At 38.2% G+C, this 16,268-nt stretch overlaps 1 pseudogene; it reads left to right on the top strand.

Annotated features, from left to right (window-relative positions):
- Positions 1–15,813, top strand: part of LOC139763976 (glutathione S-transferase Mu 4-like) — a 32,012-nt pseudogene extending 16,199 nt beyond the window's left edge.
- The last annotated feature ends 455 nt before the right edge of the window (positions 15,814–16,268 follow it).

Here is a 16,268-nt window from a genome sequence, read left to right as displayed (position 1 = left end):
TAAGGGTCTACATGCAACAGCTTCGTAAACAGAATTTAAAGTCCGTGTAGGGTAAGCTTTGATGTATATCAATAGCTGCTCTGTGACCGTCCTTTACAATGTGGACCCTTGACAGACCCTCGCCTCAAGATATCGCCCTATGAATTAAATTTAGTCTGCATGTTCAGGTGTACCTCCACCTAAATGTTTACATGCACAAATGGTTAAACTTGGAGTACCAGGCACGTTAATGTGATTGACAGTGACCGATACACCACTATCCAGTACAGCTCATTCTCTTCCGAAGACCTTGTAATATAATTCTTTGACGTCACCGGAGCAACATCACGTGCCAAAGCTCCAGACAACAAGGATTCTATCCTCTTTCAACTTTCAGGAGCTGGTAGATGTAACCTGGGAATAAGTTTCGGGTGGAGTGTCAATATCAGAAACGTTCTTGGATGCGTGTAGGTTTTCTGAGCACAGAAGGAAGTAACTGGCAAGATCGGTTGCAGGATCTGGTTCAGTAGGACATAACGTATGTAGCAAATGGCTTAATTTCAACACTTATGGGCAATTTTTATATCGTTTTGGAGTATCTTCTTCACTTCACCTTATATAACACTGTCCAATATTTTGACTGCACTACCTTTTTGAATATGAACCTGGTACATTCTCGGTCTGAGCTTGAGTGGCTGCCGTTACATTATACGCATTTCACAGCCTCAAATGTACAATTGTCGGCTATATGTTCCTCACCTGTGCACTTCCGTGTAGAATGAGATTATCATTTATGTTCAAACCTCTGACCTTTTACAGAAACGGAAGGAGGGTTGACATCTAATATAAAAAAAAAAAGTGGGGGGGATTTAGCGCATCCGATTGAACTGACACCTAAATTCTCCCGAAAGTTCCTTTGCATTATCATCGCTGCTTATAACGTCCCCTGCATGATTAAGGATACCGATATTGTAGCAATGGCATCGAATCAGTGAATATTCGAAGTCTGAATAGGTCTTATACTTGTCATATTTAACTTTAGCCAGCAGGTCTTTACTACCAAGCGATACTCTGCCGCGGATCATGCATGCTATTCACAGAGAAAGGTACGACCTCCCGATGGGGGGGGGGGGGGGGGGGGCGAAGACCCCTAAGGAAATTGATGTCTTGATGGCTAAGGCAGCACTCGCTAATATCACACACCGAATAAGTAATATCACATGTGGCATACATGCTTCCTGGCCCTTGTGACCTCATAGAAAATTGCTGTAATTAATAGAGGCGTGACTTGAAAGTGTGACAGACAGAATTTGTCACTCTTGCTACTCCTTGCGGGATCGGCGGATGGTTAAGAGTCTATCTTGGAGGAGGCAAGACGGGAATTGCAGGGGTAAATGAACACTAAAATATCCATTAACTTATTTCACATTATGTGTGATTCTATGTCAGCATCTGGCGCTCAGACAGATACAGGTTCAACTGTCTCGGTCACCTTGTAGTGTTCTGTGTGATCAGTCACGAAACACTAGAGTTCCGAAGACGAGAACTTTGAGAAATACTTGAATTAAAGTGCGTTTTCAGTGCCGATTAACTGGAATGCATCTGCCCCTTGACACCGTTTGTGGTCAACAGGGATCAGAACGTATAATAAACAAATAAGCACAAGGAAACCCTTTACTAACCTAGCGAGCGTTAGGGAAACCCTAATCAACCAAGCGAGCGTCAGGGAAACCCTAATCAACCAAGCGAGCGTAACCAATTATGCGTAACCCTTATTTGCTAAGCATGCGTAAGGGAAACACTAATTAATCAAGCGAGTGTAAGGGAAAAACCTTATTAACCAATTATGCGTAAACCCTTAATTACTAAAGCGTGCGGAAGGGAAAACCATAGTCACCCAGCTTTTCCTAAGCCAACAGTGCTCTGTTCATTGCAACGACTGTCTTATATAGTCTTTGCTTCAGGTGCCAGAGGTCCCGGTTCATCTCCCAGACAGTGTCCTCACGTCACGATCCCAACCGCCTTCAACTAAGGTGGGCCTCGACCCCTTTAAACACATTAGCCCAGGCTTGTCCTGAGATAACTGTTATGTTTCGGTTAATTTACTAGGCTAAGTAGACGCAGCTACCTCTACATAAAAAGTCGAGTAGTAGGCTGAATAGACGCCGCTACCTCTAGGTAAAAGTCGAGTGACAATGTCACACTTACTAGGCTGTATAGACGCCGCTACCTCTACGAATAAATCGAGTGCCATCTCTATACACCAAATCCAAACTCGTGCTTATTACATTTCATTAAATAAATTGATCAGGATCACTTATACACATGAAACAATCAAGAAAATATATTACAATAAAAATGCAAATTATAATCCGACCACAAGATGTGGCGGGCCAGCCACCGAAACATTTATTCTAATTAGGTCTGCAATTCACATCTAGTCATAAATACTGCTCTTTTCCTTCTATAAATAATGCCTATACCCTTCGATATAACAATTAATCAAGGACAGATGACTACAATAACTGCAAATACCTGATTATAAAGAAACCCCAAATGGCACACCCACTTTCCTTGCCAGCAAGGAGCAGAGAAAGCGAATCTGCGTTTCACCAATGCAGCTCCAGCTCCCAAAATTATTGCACCATAATAGCCCTTCTTTATTCAGAAAAGTGATAACTATAATTTTTACAATACTTTGATAATTTCCATAAAAATAATGTCAATAACATAAAAGAATAGATTTACATTATTTTCCGTATCTTTGAGAACACGTATTAGTACATTAAGGAATACTACTTAAAATGGAAGCCATTTCTTTTGAAGGTATATATAAAAAAGGATGTAACACAAACCTCATCTCCTACTGGTACCTCAATATCACCATGTTCCACATGTCTCCATATTTCTGAAGATATGTATATCGTTTCATTATGACGTTGTTGCTGGAAGTCGATGTTTAGAGGATGGTTGAGATCCGTTCCCGCCATTGCTGCAATGGAGATGGTTGTGGAGCTGAGGTAGTCGGGAGTTGCACATCATTGTATAATGTGGTGCCCTTAGTAAATACCATGAGGAACGGAGAAATGAAAATAGAAAATAAAAAATGTAGGAAAAGAGAAAGTGGAGAGGTGAGGAGACAGATCAATCAAATTTCAAAATGATTATACACCACGAACTGGACCAGCGTATCATAGTAATTAGTATAGGCCAAAAGGGCAAAGCCTGCCAATTTAACCTGACTGATCCCTATCATAGACTATTAGCTATTTTTTGTGCGTATAATAATGACTTCATAGAATGTACTCTTCAAAAGTGAATCGCTGGATTTTCTTTTTATATGTAACAGACTTGCCGCATTCTAGACGATATTAGATGAAAGAAAATACAAGGAATGTGAGAAAAGTATTGGAAATATTAATCAGAATATCTTAAACATTTGTAGACTCGATGGTTTAAGAAAAATATCTATTGTAGGAAAAGGGAAGGAAAGAAAATCTTACATTCCATATTAACGCTGTACCAAGTTAGCATATTAAATCTTTGGAAGGATGTACTGTATTTCTTCGTTGTACATTTAATCGTTGATGCAATTTCTATAGTAACTGTTAGAGATATTTTTGCAATGCTGTTTTTCTTATAGACATGATTGAATTCAAATTCGATATGTTCGCCGTTGATATGTTACAATAATAGAGTAATCAGTTCAGCAGAGTTATTATTATTATTATTATTACTATTATTATTGTTATTTTTATCATTATCATTATTATTATCATTATCATTATCATCATTATTATTATTATTGTTATCAAACGATTAGGATTACAGAAGAAATATTCAAAAGGAAAGATTTTGATATAACTTTTTAATGAGGATTGTACGTAAATTCAGAAATCATAATTCTAGTAGACACTTGAATTTCGTATTGTTGTTTATTCGTAATGATTGTCAATTATGTGACATGTAACAAGGTCGAAGGTTGCAACCGGCTGGAAGCCGTTACAGCCGGCCGACCAATGCCTCCGCCCCGGCCCGCCCGAAGGTTCAGTTGGCGAGACGCTTGTGATCGGAACGCAAAGTAGCAGCTGACTTGGTTACTAGAACATTCTTGGTGTTAGTTGCCATTTTTCACCTCTTTAACTCAATGGAATATGTCAATTTTGATACTTTAGAAAGCTAGTTGATTTGTTATTGTTCTGGTGTGTTTATCATAGCGTGTCATGATGTATTAAGATAATTATGTGTTGACTACTAGAGCATTGTGTGGCATGATAGACATTTGTGCTTTGCTTGCTGTCGATAACTTGATCGTAGATTGAGACGTCTGAATCATTTCAGGAAAATCTTAGTTATTTCTCCAATATGGAGTGAAAATGGCATTATACCCATATTTTTAGTTTGAAGTTCAACAAAATTGGGCAATGGAATTCCATGAAAGGATTTATGTATGGCTCCTGACGAGAAAATTTTACATATGGTCATATGCCGTAATTCAGATGCTTTCTAATATTTTCTAAACAATTCAGTCCATTCTAATGTCACTAAAAATAATTATTTCATTGCTTGTGACGTGTTTAGTGGAACACTCATCTAGTATTGGGTTATTAGATTGGTTAGTGTTCACGTAGGACGACATAGCATATGTCATAATCGAACTCCCCATCCTCAGAAGCAACTAAGTCATATATGGCAAAGGTATCTAATTATGTCATGTAGAGCAAGATTATTTAGTTTTAATATTATTATTATTATTATTATTATTATTATTATTATTATTATTATTATTTATTATTATCCCTGGGGATAGGAGAGAAAGAATACATCCCACGTATTCCCTGCGTGTCGTAGAAGGCGACTAAAAGGGAAGGGAGCGGGAGGCTGGAAATCCTCCCCTTTTTTTTTTTTTTTGTTTTTCTCAAAGAAGGAACAGAGAAGGGGGCCAGATGAGGATATTCCCTCAAAGGCCCAGTCCTCTGTTCTTAACGCTACCTCGCTAACGCGGGATATGGCGAATAGTATGAAAGAAAGATAATACTTGATAACCGTTTCCCGCGTCAGCAACGTAGCGCTAGGAAACACTAAGATACTCATACGCTCATATACACATTGCAAGAGGTCACAGTGGTGCGCGTGATCTAGTATATGTATAAAACCACAAGGAAAATGAAACTCTAAGAGTTTCCTAGTGCACTTTCGTGTAATGATCACATCGTCAGGGGAGATACAAAAATAAGGTAGATGTAAAACAGTCACTTGATATGAAAGGAGGATACGTAGCTGAGACGCCACTGCTAGACAAGCGTTACCTGATGGTTGTGTTCGGGTCTGGCACCATCCCTGTCATGAAATGTTTATTATGTAAACAGGAAAGGGAACTGTTTACAAATTTTGCCCATGACAAAAGTCCAATTTGTATAGACCTCAAATTTTGGTGATATTTGGTACATTATAGAATTTAGGAATATTAGATGGGACATTTCTCCATGGCTGTCTAATTTGTTTATGGATGGGATGATGAGGGATGTACATGCAAGGGTCTTGGATGTAGGGGCGAGTAATGCAGTCTGTAAGGGGTGATGGGAAGGGGCGAGGAAGTTTTCATTGCAATTACTCTACTGATATCACTTTCATGTGTGATTAGGTTTCTTATAGGTATTAAGAGATTTTCAGTTTTAAAATCTATATTTTCCATATAAGACTATTATTCCATTGCATGAATATTACTGCACTTTGATGTACAACTGATTCTTACCCATGAATAAGTTGACATTTTAATGACTGCCTTATTTTAAGTTGATAAATTTTTGTTCCAGCTGCTCCAACCAATCATACTTTTGCTGGAATTTGTTGAAGCAGAATTTGAAGACAAATACTATGAATGTGGTCCTGAATCAGACTACAGCAAGTCATTTTGCTTCGATGTCAAGTTCTGTTTTGGTCTCGACTTTACTTATGTAAGTAATTTTGTAGTTGTAACATTCGCCAAATTCTTAATAAGGAAAGTATGATGTATGGCTGGGTGGTTAGATCATAAATTGGTAAACTGTTGTTTCAAAAATCTGTCTTAAAGATTTCCTTATACCTTATCAAGGGCTTGATTACTTTTGAGTTAAAGTGGCTAATGGCTAGGGTCTATTTAAAGGGGAAATGATATCCAGTGAAACGCACTGGTTCTCATTCTCACGGGATTGAAGCCAAACCTCAGGTTAATGGTTTCTGTGATAAAGATGTAGGTATTGATGATATATAAGATTTATGGACGAAGTTAATATATTGATAGATGCTCGCTCTCGATCAAATATTTATTTCACTTCAAATGATATTCCTGCTGATTATCATTGGACACTTGTCGCCACTCATCGTCTGTTGCGTTTGTGGAAATGCTTATGTTGTTAGGTGGGTGAATGCTGTATGTATTATGTGATACTTAGATTAGTTTGTTTAGCAGCAATGATTGTTTGCAAAGGTTACTGGAGGGTGTAGGTTTAATTTTGAATCTGTCTAGGGTTAAAAGTTATTCAAGACTTGAAAAGATAAGAGCAGTCAAGTGATGGTTGGTATGGCTCTGCGAACTTTCTCTGCATGAAAAAGAAATCCATTATTAGAAATGTTTGATACTTACATAGGAATTGATATTGAATACTGATGTGTTGTATGGTTACTAGTGAAAGAATTAGAATTGAAAACATAATTTAGATAATTCAGAAACACTTCACAAGCAATATCGAAGGGATGGAATATAGACTACCATGAAAGGCGGAAAGAACTGCAACTGTATAGCCCAGAAAGAAGAGATTATAACATACTTTTGACAACGTATGGAAGGTATAAAAGAAAATGTTATAAAAAGATTATTTTGGAGAACAGAAGAGGGTGTACTGAAATTGTCTGAACATATGAAGATAATAAGCAAGGAAAGGTTGACAAATTGTTTATATTCGTCAGAAGTGGAGGAACTAGAACAGAGACCAGATTGGAGATGGAAGGCTGGAGTGAAAAAGATTTTGAGTGATCGGGACTTGAACATACAGGAGGGGGAAAGGCATGCATGGTTTAGAGTGAATTGGATGGGGTATACCTGGGTCAATGTGCTGTCAGTGCACTGAACCAGGGCATGTAAAGCCACGGAAAAGTTTATGCGCCGTGGTTGTGGATAGGGAACTGTGGTTTCGGTGCATTACACGTCTGTCATAGCTTGAGAATGGATGTGAGTGGATGTGGCATTTCTTCCTCTGTTCCTGTCACTACCTCGCTAATGCAGGAAATGGCGATCACATAAAAAAAAAAGTTCAACCTGAAAGCCTTTCAACAGGAAGGAATAGAGTTGTTAAGTCTTCAAGAATACCAAGGAACATATCAGAAATAAATCAAACAAAAATATATGAAAGCCTAACGAGGAAGCTAAATTATCATTCAGTGTACTACCTGGAGAAATGAGGCATCCACGGAACTACAGAAACATAGAAAACATATGGCTGAAATCAATCTCGGCTGAACCAAGAATCAGTACTTTTGATACTCTTTGATAGGTATTCTCTCTCTCTTTTACAAGACAATCATTAGTTCCCTTTAGTCACCTGGAATATGACCTTTTTCCTGCGCTGTCATATACACTTTTCAGATGTTTAACAGTGGCATTATTTTTCACTGCATCATCACAGTAGCTTTTTTTTTTATTATTTATTTTATTTATTTTGCTTTGTCGCTGTCTCCCGCGTTAGCGAGGTAGCGCAAGGAAACAGACGAAAGAATGGCCCAACCCACCCACATACACATGTATATACATACACGTCCACACACGCAAATATACATACCTATGCATCTCAATGTACACATATATATACACACACAGACATACATATATACACATGTACATAATTCATACTGTCTGCCTTTACTTATTCCCATCGCCACCCCGCCACACATGGAATAACAATCCCCTCCCCCCTCATGTGTGCGAGGTAATGCTAGGAAAAGACAACAGAGGCCCCATTCGTTCACACTCAGTCTCTAGCTGTCATGTAATAATGCACCGAAACCACAGCTCCCTTTCCACATCCAGGCCCCACAGAACTTTCCATGGTTTACCCCAGATGCTTCACATGCCCTGGTTCAATCCATTGACAGCACGTCGACCCCGGTATACCACATCGTTCCAATTCACTCTATTCCTTGCACGCCTTTCACCCTCCTGCATGTTCAGGAGGGCGAAAGGATCACTCAAAATCTTTTTCACTCCATCTTTCCACCTCCAATTTGGTCTCCCACTTCTTGTTCCCTCCACCTCTGACACGTATATCCTCTTGGTCAATCTTTCCTCACTCATTCTCTCCATGTGCCCAAACCATTTCAAAACACCCTCTTCTGCTCTCTCAACCACACTCTCTTTATTTCCACACATCTCTCTTACCCTTACATTACTTATTCGATCAAACCACCTCACACCACATATTGTCCTTAAACATCTTATTTCCAGCACATCCACCCTCCTGCGCACAACTCTATCCATAGCCCACCCCTCGCAACCATACAACATTGTTGGAACCACTATTCCTTCAAACATACCCATTTTTGCTTTCCGAGATAATGTTCTCGACTTCCAAACATTCTTCAAGGCTCCCAGAATTTTCACCCCCTCCCCCACCCTATGATTCACTTCCGCTTCCATGGTTCCATCCGCTGCCAAATCCACTTCCAGATATCTAAAACACTTTACTTCCTCCAGTTTTTCTCCATTCAAACTTACCTCCCAATTGACTTGACCCTCAACTCTACTGTATCTAATAAACTTGCTCTTATTCACATTTACTCTTAACTTTCTTCTTTCACACACTTTACCAAACTCAGTCACCAGCTTTTGCAGTTTCTCACATGAATCAGCCACCAGCGCTGTATCATCAGCGAACAACAACTGACTCACCTCCCAAGCTCTTTCATCCACAACAGACTGCATACTTGCCCCTCTTTCCAAAACTCTTGCATTCACCTCTCTAACAACCCCATCCATAAACAAATTAAACAACCATGGAGACATCACACACCCCTGCCGCAAACCTACATTCACCTACATTTTATATATATATATATATATATATATATATATATATATATATATATATATATATATATATATATATATATATATATACATTACTGTTCCTCACCATTTGATAATTCTCTTTCCCTTATTCCACAGTTGATCTCACATGGTCTTATTCTAACATCTTAATTTTCTTATTTCCCATGTGTTTTTTGATAATTTTTCTTTTTCCAGCTTCCATATATCGTAGATGGGGATGTAAAGATCACACAGAATAATGCAATCTTAAGTTACATTGCTCGAAAACACGTGTGGCAAGGCAGAGGAAAAGATTCGCGTTAACATACTTGAGAACCAGGCAATGGATTTCAGAAATGGCTTTGCTGAATTTTGCTACTGTGATTTTGTAAGTGAACTTGTATTTTCTAGTATAGATAGATGTATACTGCTTGCATTATAATTGTTTTATTGTATATTATTATTATTATCATTATTATTATTACTATTATCATTATGCATTAAGTAAAAGCAGCAATATCTTGAGGTGACTGTGACTGGAAGCAGAGACACGTGATTTGTAGCTTAAGAACGAATGCATGTTTATTTATTTTTCTTTTTGAGAAAAGCAACTCAAACTTGTGAGAGAATTTTCACTTGTCAAAACGCAAAGGATTACACTCAGTCTCGCTTTGACACCAATTGTCTCTCCCTTTCCATTAAGGTAGTACCTGGAACAGATGAAGAAAGGCCACATCCGCCCACATCCATTTTCTTTTCATGATATGAAACTACAGCCTCCCATCCATTATCCTAGCTTCTTCACATACCCTGGTTCAGTCCATTGACAGCATGTTGACTCCTGTATACCCTATCGTTCGAGTTCTTTCTACTGACTTTAGGGCCAAAATTTGGATTAGCATTTCAGAATCGGATGATGGCTTTCTACAGAATTTCTAAACTCACCTTTTGAATGTATTCTGGGACGGTGGTATCATCATTCACAAAGTGTTTCCTTTTCTCGTTTTCTCGTTTGATTACCCATAGAGAACTGAATATTTTTTACACGCATGTAACTGTTCTTCCCTAGATAATTCTTTTTAGTGCATCGTGATTGAGGGACAGACTTTCACATTCACTATTGTTGTCATTTCCTAGAACATGAATGAATGTAGATGAAATTGACCGATTGCATGATACAGGTGTCTGCAGACATGTTACCAAATCACTAGTTAATGCTCCTTCACAATTGGTTGCTTTTGTTCACTAGGTCTGGATGCACTTGTGTCAAATATGTACACGTTATAATTTTCCATTTTCCAGTGATATGTTCTCTTTATTGTAATATGTGTGTAAGAATATATTCACATAAGTAAATGCATTTTCAGCAGTGTCTGTATGGCACAATAGAAATATACACATAGGGACATCACAGTCTACATGTCTACATAAAAAATCTTCACTGCTTCCATATAGCTTTTATCCCACACCATATGTTCATGAGAATGCTTTGAGTTGTATTATGATTTGACTGTGAATCTCTTTTGTGTCCATCAGAGTCTTGAGAAGCAGCAGTTTTTGGATGCTCTTCCCGAGAGTATAAAGCAATTCTCAGAATTTTTTTTGGAAGCCGAACCTGGTTTGCTGGAGACAATGTGAGTACATTAATGTTTTGTGCTTTAAGATGTGCTTAGTTAATCTGTATATTTTCAAAGGGAAGGATTTACTTGCACACTACCTTCACCCCTTAAATTTACATTTTTAACTGTGATATGTTCTTTAAAGTTTCAGTTTAACATTTATATACTCCAAATTCTTTAAAGTTTGCTTTAGCATTTATAGACTTCACCCTCATTTATTTAACCATTCATTGTTAGTAAAGTGAATTTCTATAGAATAAATGCCTTGGTTTATTTAGTTTGACTATGTTTTATCTTAATTGGGAGTGACTGTTAACATCCCTCCTATTTATAAGATGAAAACCTTTTGTTATGGCTCTTCCTTGTATACTTTTTCTTTTTTTCATTCCTCTTGTCAATCACTTGTGTATTTATTGTCACCTTATTTTGATTAGGAGTTATCTCACCCTATTCTGTGTAGATGTGGTAGTTGAATCCTGTACCATAGGTTCCAGTCACAAGCTTTGTTTTAATTATTGCATGTTACTGGTGATATAGGATCATTAAGTAGTAGCCTATGCAAACTCTTCTCTAGACTTGACGTCTGCCAGTGGCCTGTTAAGGATGAGGCACTAAAGGATTAGAAGCGGCACTGGAGTTCACTAGTTAATGGAGACTCTATAGCCGTGGCCACCCTTGAGAGAGTTCCAGGAGGGAACAGGCATCAGAGATATGGATGAATAGATAGATGTGATCATATCAGTGATCATCTCCCTGGGTTGAAGAGTACAGCTTGCCAACCACTGAAGTGCTGGGTCACTATGCAGCTGTTACTATCTATCCTTTTGTCTGTCTATAGCACTGATTCCCTCCGGGAACTCCAATCAAGGGATGGTGATGGGAAAAGAGTCTCCACTTATCCCTGTCCTTAACATGCCTCCCTCGCATACATCATTCCACTATTCCGCTATTTCTCTCTCCAGAATTTCTCCACCCTATTTGCCCACATGGTCTTCCACTTACACCAACCCCTTTAATTGTACTGTCATACGCTCCTTGTAAACTCCCAGTCTTGCGTTCTTTCCACATGCCCAAACCACCTCAAAGTATTGTTTCACCCATTCAACTACTTCACAATTCACTCCTTTTGCACTCCGTACCATACCACATCCCTCATACACCTTTTCATTTCCTTCTTCATTTCATTTAGTCACACCCCATGCTTTTCTCAAATAGTTCATTTCCACAGCCTGGATTCTTGACCGCTGTACCTTCTTCCATGTTCATGTTTTGGCTGCATAGGTCATGGTTGGGAGGACTATGCTGTCCCTTAATTCTCTATTCATTTGTGTGCTTACACCTCTATCTCTCATTATTCTATCAAGGGACCCAGTGACTTCAACCCTGTACTGCTTTCTACCTTATCTATCACCACACTTACAGAAGACAGCTCCTAGATAGTTGAATTTTCGTGTATATATTAAAAAGCCATTGTGACATCACACAGCTCTGCCTCACACCTACATGTATCCCAGAACTTTAGCTCAGCTCTCCATCCACTCTTGCACATGCATTTGCCCCTCAATAAAGGGCTTTCACACCATCCAACAGTTGTCCCCGTGTACCATATACCCTTAACACATCCCACAAAGCATTCCACTCGACTCTGTCATAAGCTTTTTCCAGATCTATAAAAGTGCATACAACTTCTTACCTTTCGCTGAATACTTTTCCATGGTCATCTTTACAAATATTTGATCCACACATCCCCTACCTTTCCTAAAACCTCCTTGCTCTTCACTTTTGTTGCATTCAGTCACTTTCATCACACTGTTAATTAATATTCTTGCACACACTTTTCCTGGTATACTTAACAGATTTATTTATTTACTTTATAATTTCTCGCTGTCTCCCGCGTTAGCGAGGTAGCGCAAGGAAACACGAAAGAATGGCCCAACGCACCCACATACACATGTATATACATACCCGTCCACACACGCACATATACATACCTATACATTTCAATATATATATATATATATATATATATATATATATATATATATATATATTCATTTATTTATTTTGCTTTGTCGCTGTCTCCCGCGTTTTCGAGGTAGCGCAAGGAAACAGACGAAAGAAATGGCCCAACCCACCCCCATACACATGTATATACATACACGTCCACACACGCAAATATACATACCTATACATCTCAATGTACACATATATATACACACACAGACATATACATATATACACATGTACATAATTCATACTGTCAGCCTTTATTTATTTCCATCGCCACCATTCGTTCACACTCAGTCTCTAGCTGTCATGTAATAATGCCCGAAACCACAGCTCCCTTTCCACATCCAGGCCCCACAGAACTTTCCACGGTTTACCACAAACGCTTCACATGCCCTGATTCAATCCATTGACAGCACGTCGACCCCGGCATACCACATGGATGCAATTCACTCTATTCCTTGCCCGCCTTTCACCCTCCTGCATGTTCAGGCCCCGATCACTCAAAATCTTTTTCACTCCATCTTTCCACCTCCAATTTGGTCTCCCACTTCTCCTCGTTCCCTCCACCTCCGACACATATATCCTCTTGGTCAATCTTTCCTCACTCATTCTCTCCACGTGCCCAAACCATTTCAAAACACCCTCTTCTGCTCTCTCAACCACGCTCTTTTTATTTCCACACATCTCTCTTACCCTTACATTACTTATTCGATCAAACCACCTCACACCACATATTGTCCTCAAACATCTCATTTCCAGTACATCCACCCTCCTCGCTACAACTTATCCATAGCCCACGCCTCGCAACCATACAACATTGTTGGAACCACTATTCCTTCAAACATACCCATTTTTGCTTTCCAAGATAATGTTCTCGACTTCCAAACATTCTTCTACGCTGCCAGAACTTTCGCCCCCTCCCCAACCCTGTGACTCTCTTCCTCTTCCATGGTTCCATCCGCTGCCAAATTCACTCCCAGATATCTAAAACACTTCATTTCCTCCAGTTTTTCTTCATTCAAACTTACCTCCCAATTGACGTGTCCCTCAACCTTACTGTACCTAATAACCTTGCTCTTATTCACATTTACTCTCAGCTTTCTTCTTTCACACACTACCAAACTCAGTCAACAGCTTCTGCAGTTTCTCACCCGAATCAGCCACCAGCACCGTATCATGAGCGAACAACAACTGACTCACTTCCCAAGCCCTCTCATCCACAACAGACTGCATACTTGCCCCTCTCTCCAAAACTCCCGCATTCACCTCCCTAACAACCTCATCCATAAAAAATTAAACAACAATGGAGACATCACAGCACCCCTGCCAACCTACATTCACCTACATTTTATATATATATATATATATATATATATATATATATATATATATATATATATATATATATATATATATATATATATATTATACATTACTGTTCCTCACCATTTGATAATTCTCTTTCCCTTATTCCACAGTTGATCTCACATGGTCTCATTCTAACATCTTAATTTTCTTATCATTTCCCATGTGTTTTTTGATCATTTTTCTTTTTCCAGCTTCCATATATCGTAGATGGGGATGTAAAGATCACACAGAATAATGCAATCTTAAGTTATATTGCTCGAAAACACGTTTGGCAAGACAGAGGAAAAGATTCGTGTTAACATACTTGAGAACCAGGCAGTGGATTTCAGAAATGGCTTTGCTGAATTTTGCTACTGTGATTTTGTAAGTGAACTTGTATTTTCTAGTATAGATAGATGTATACTGCTTGCATTATAATTGTTTTATTGTATATTATTATTATCATTATTATTATTATTATTATTATTATTATTATCATTATTATTATTACTATTATCATTATGCATCAGTAAAAGCAGCAATATCTTGAGGTGACTGTGACTGGAAACAGAGACACGTGATTTGTAGCTTAAGAACGAATGCATGTTTATTTATTTTTCTTTTTGAGAAAAGCAACTCAAACTTGTGAGAGAATTTTCACTTGTCAAAACGCAAAGGATTACACTCAGTCTCGCTTTGACACCAATTGTCTCTCCCTTTCCATTAAGGTAGTACCTGGAACAGATGAAGAAAGACCACATCCGTCCACATCCATTTTCTTTTCATGATATGAAACTACAGCCTCCCATCCATTATCCTAGCTTCTTCACATACCCTGGTTCAATCCATTGACAGCATGTTGACTCCTGTATATCCGATTTTTTCTACTGACTTTAGGGCCAAAATTTGGATTAGCATTTCAGAGTCGGATGACGGCTTTCTACAGAATTTCTAAACTCACCTTTTGAATGTATTCTGGGACGGTGGTATCATCATTCACAAAGTGTTTCCTTTTCTCGTTTTCTCGTTTGATTACCCTTAGAGAACTGAATATTTTTTACACGCATGTAACTGTTCTTCCCTAGATATTTCTTTTTAGTGCATCGTGATTGAGTGACAGACTTTCACATTCACCATTGTTGTCATTTCCTAGAACATGAATGAATGTAGATGAAATTGACCGATTGCATGATACAGGTGTCTGCAGACATGTTACCAAATCACTAGTCAATGCTCCTTCACAATTGGTTGCTTTTGTTCACTAGGTCTGGATGCACTTGTGTCAAATATGTACACGTTATAATTTTCCATTTTCCAGTGATATGTTCTCTTTATTGTAATATGTGTGTAAGAATATATTCACATAATTCACATAATTAAATGCATTTTCAGCTGTCTGTATGGCACAATAGAAATATACACATAGGGACATCACAGTCTACATGTCTACATAAAAAATCTTCACTGCTTCCATATAGCTTTTATCCCACTCCATATGTTCATGAGAATGCTTTGAGTTGTATTATGATTTGACTGTGAATCTCTTTTGTGTCCATCAGAGTCTTGAGAAGCAGCAGTTTTTGGATGCTCTTCCCGAGAGTACAAAGCAATTCTCAGATTTTTTTTGGAAGCCGAACCTGGTTTGCTGGAGACAATGTGAGTACATTAATGTTTTGTACTTTAAGATGTGCTTAGTTAATCTGTATATTTTCAAAGGGAAGAATTTACTTGCACACTACCTTCACCCCTTAAATTTACATTTTTAACTGTGATATGTTCTTTAAAGTTTCAGTTTAACATTTATATACTCCAAATTCTTTAGAGTTTGCTTTAGCATTTATATACTTCACCCTCATTTATTTCACCATTCATTGTTAGTAAAGTGAATTTCTATAGAATAAATGCCTTGGTTTATTTAGTTTGACTATGTTTTATCTTAATTGGGAGTGACTGTTAACATCCCTCCTATTTATAAGATGAAAACCTTTTGTTATGGCTCTTCCTTGTATACTTTTTCTTTTTTTCATTCCTCTTGTCAATCACTTGTGTATTTATTGTCACCTAATTTTGATTAGGAGTTATCTCACCCTATTCTGTGTAGATGTGGTAGTTGAATCCTGTACCATAGGTTCCAGTCACAAGCTTTGTTTTAATTATTGCATGTTACTGGTGATATAGGATCATTAAGTAGTAGCCTATGCAAACTCTTCTCTAGACTTGACGTCTGCCAGTGGCCTGTTAAGGATGAGGCA

Source organism: Panulirus ornatus, chromosome 48, assembly GCF_036320965.1.
Source record: "Panulirus ornatus isolate Po-2019 chromosome 48, ASM3632096v1, whole genome shotgun sequence".
NCBI lineage: Eukaryota > Metazoa > Arthropoda > Malacostraca > Decapoda > Palinuridae > Panulirus > Panulirus ornatus.
The sequence above is the reverse complement of the archived record's forward strand: the minus strand, read 5'-3'. Positions and strand labels throughout refer to the sequence as shown.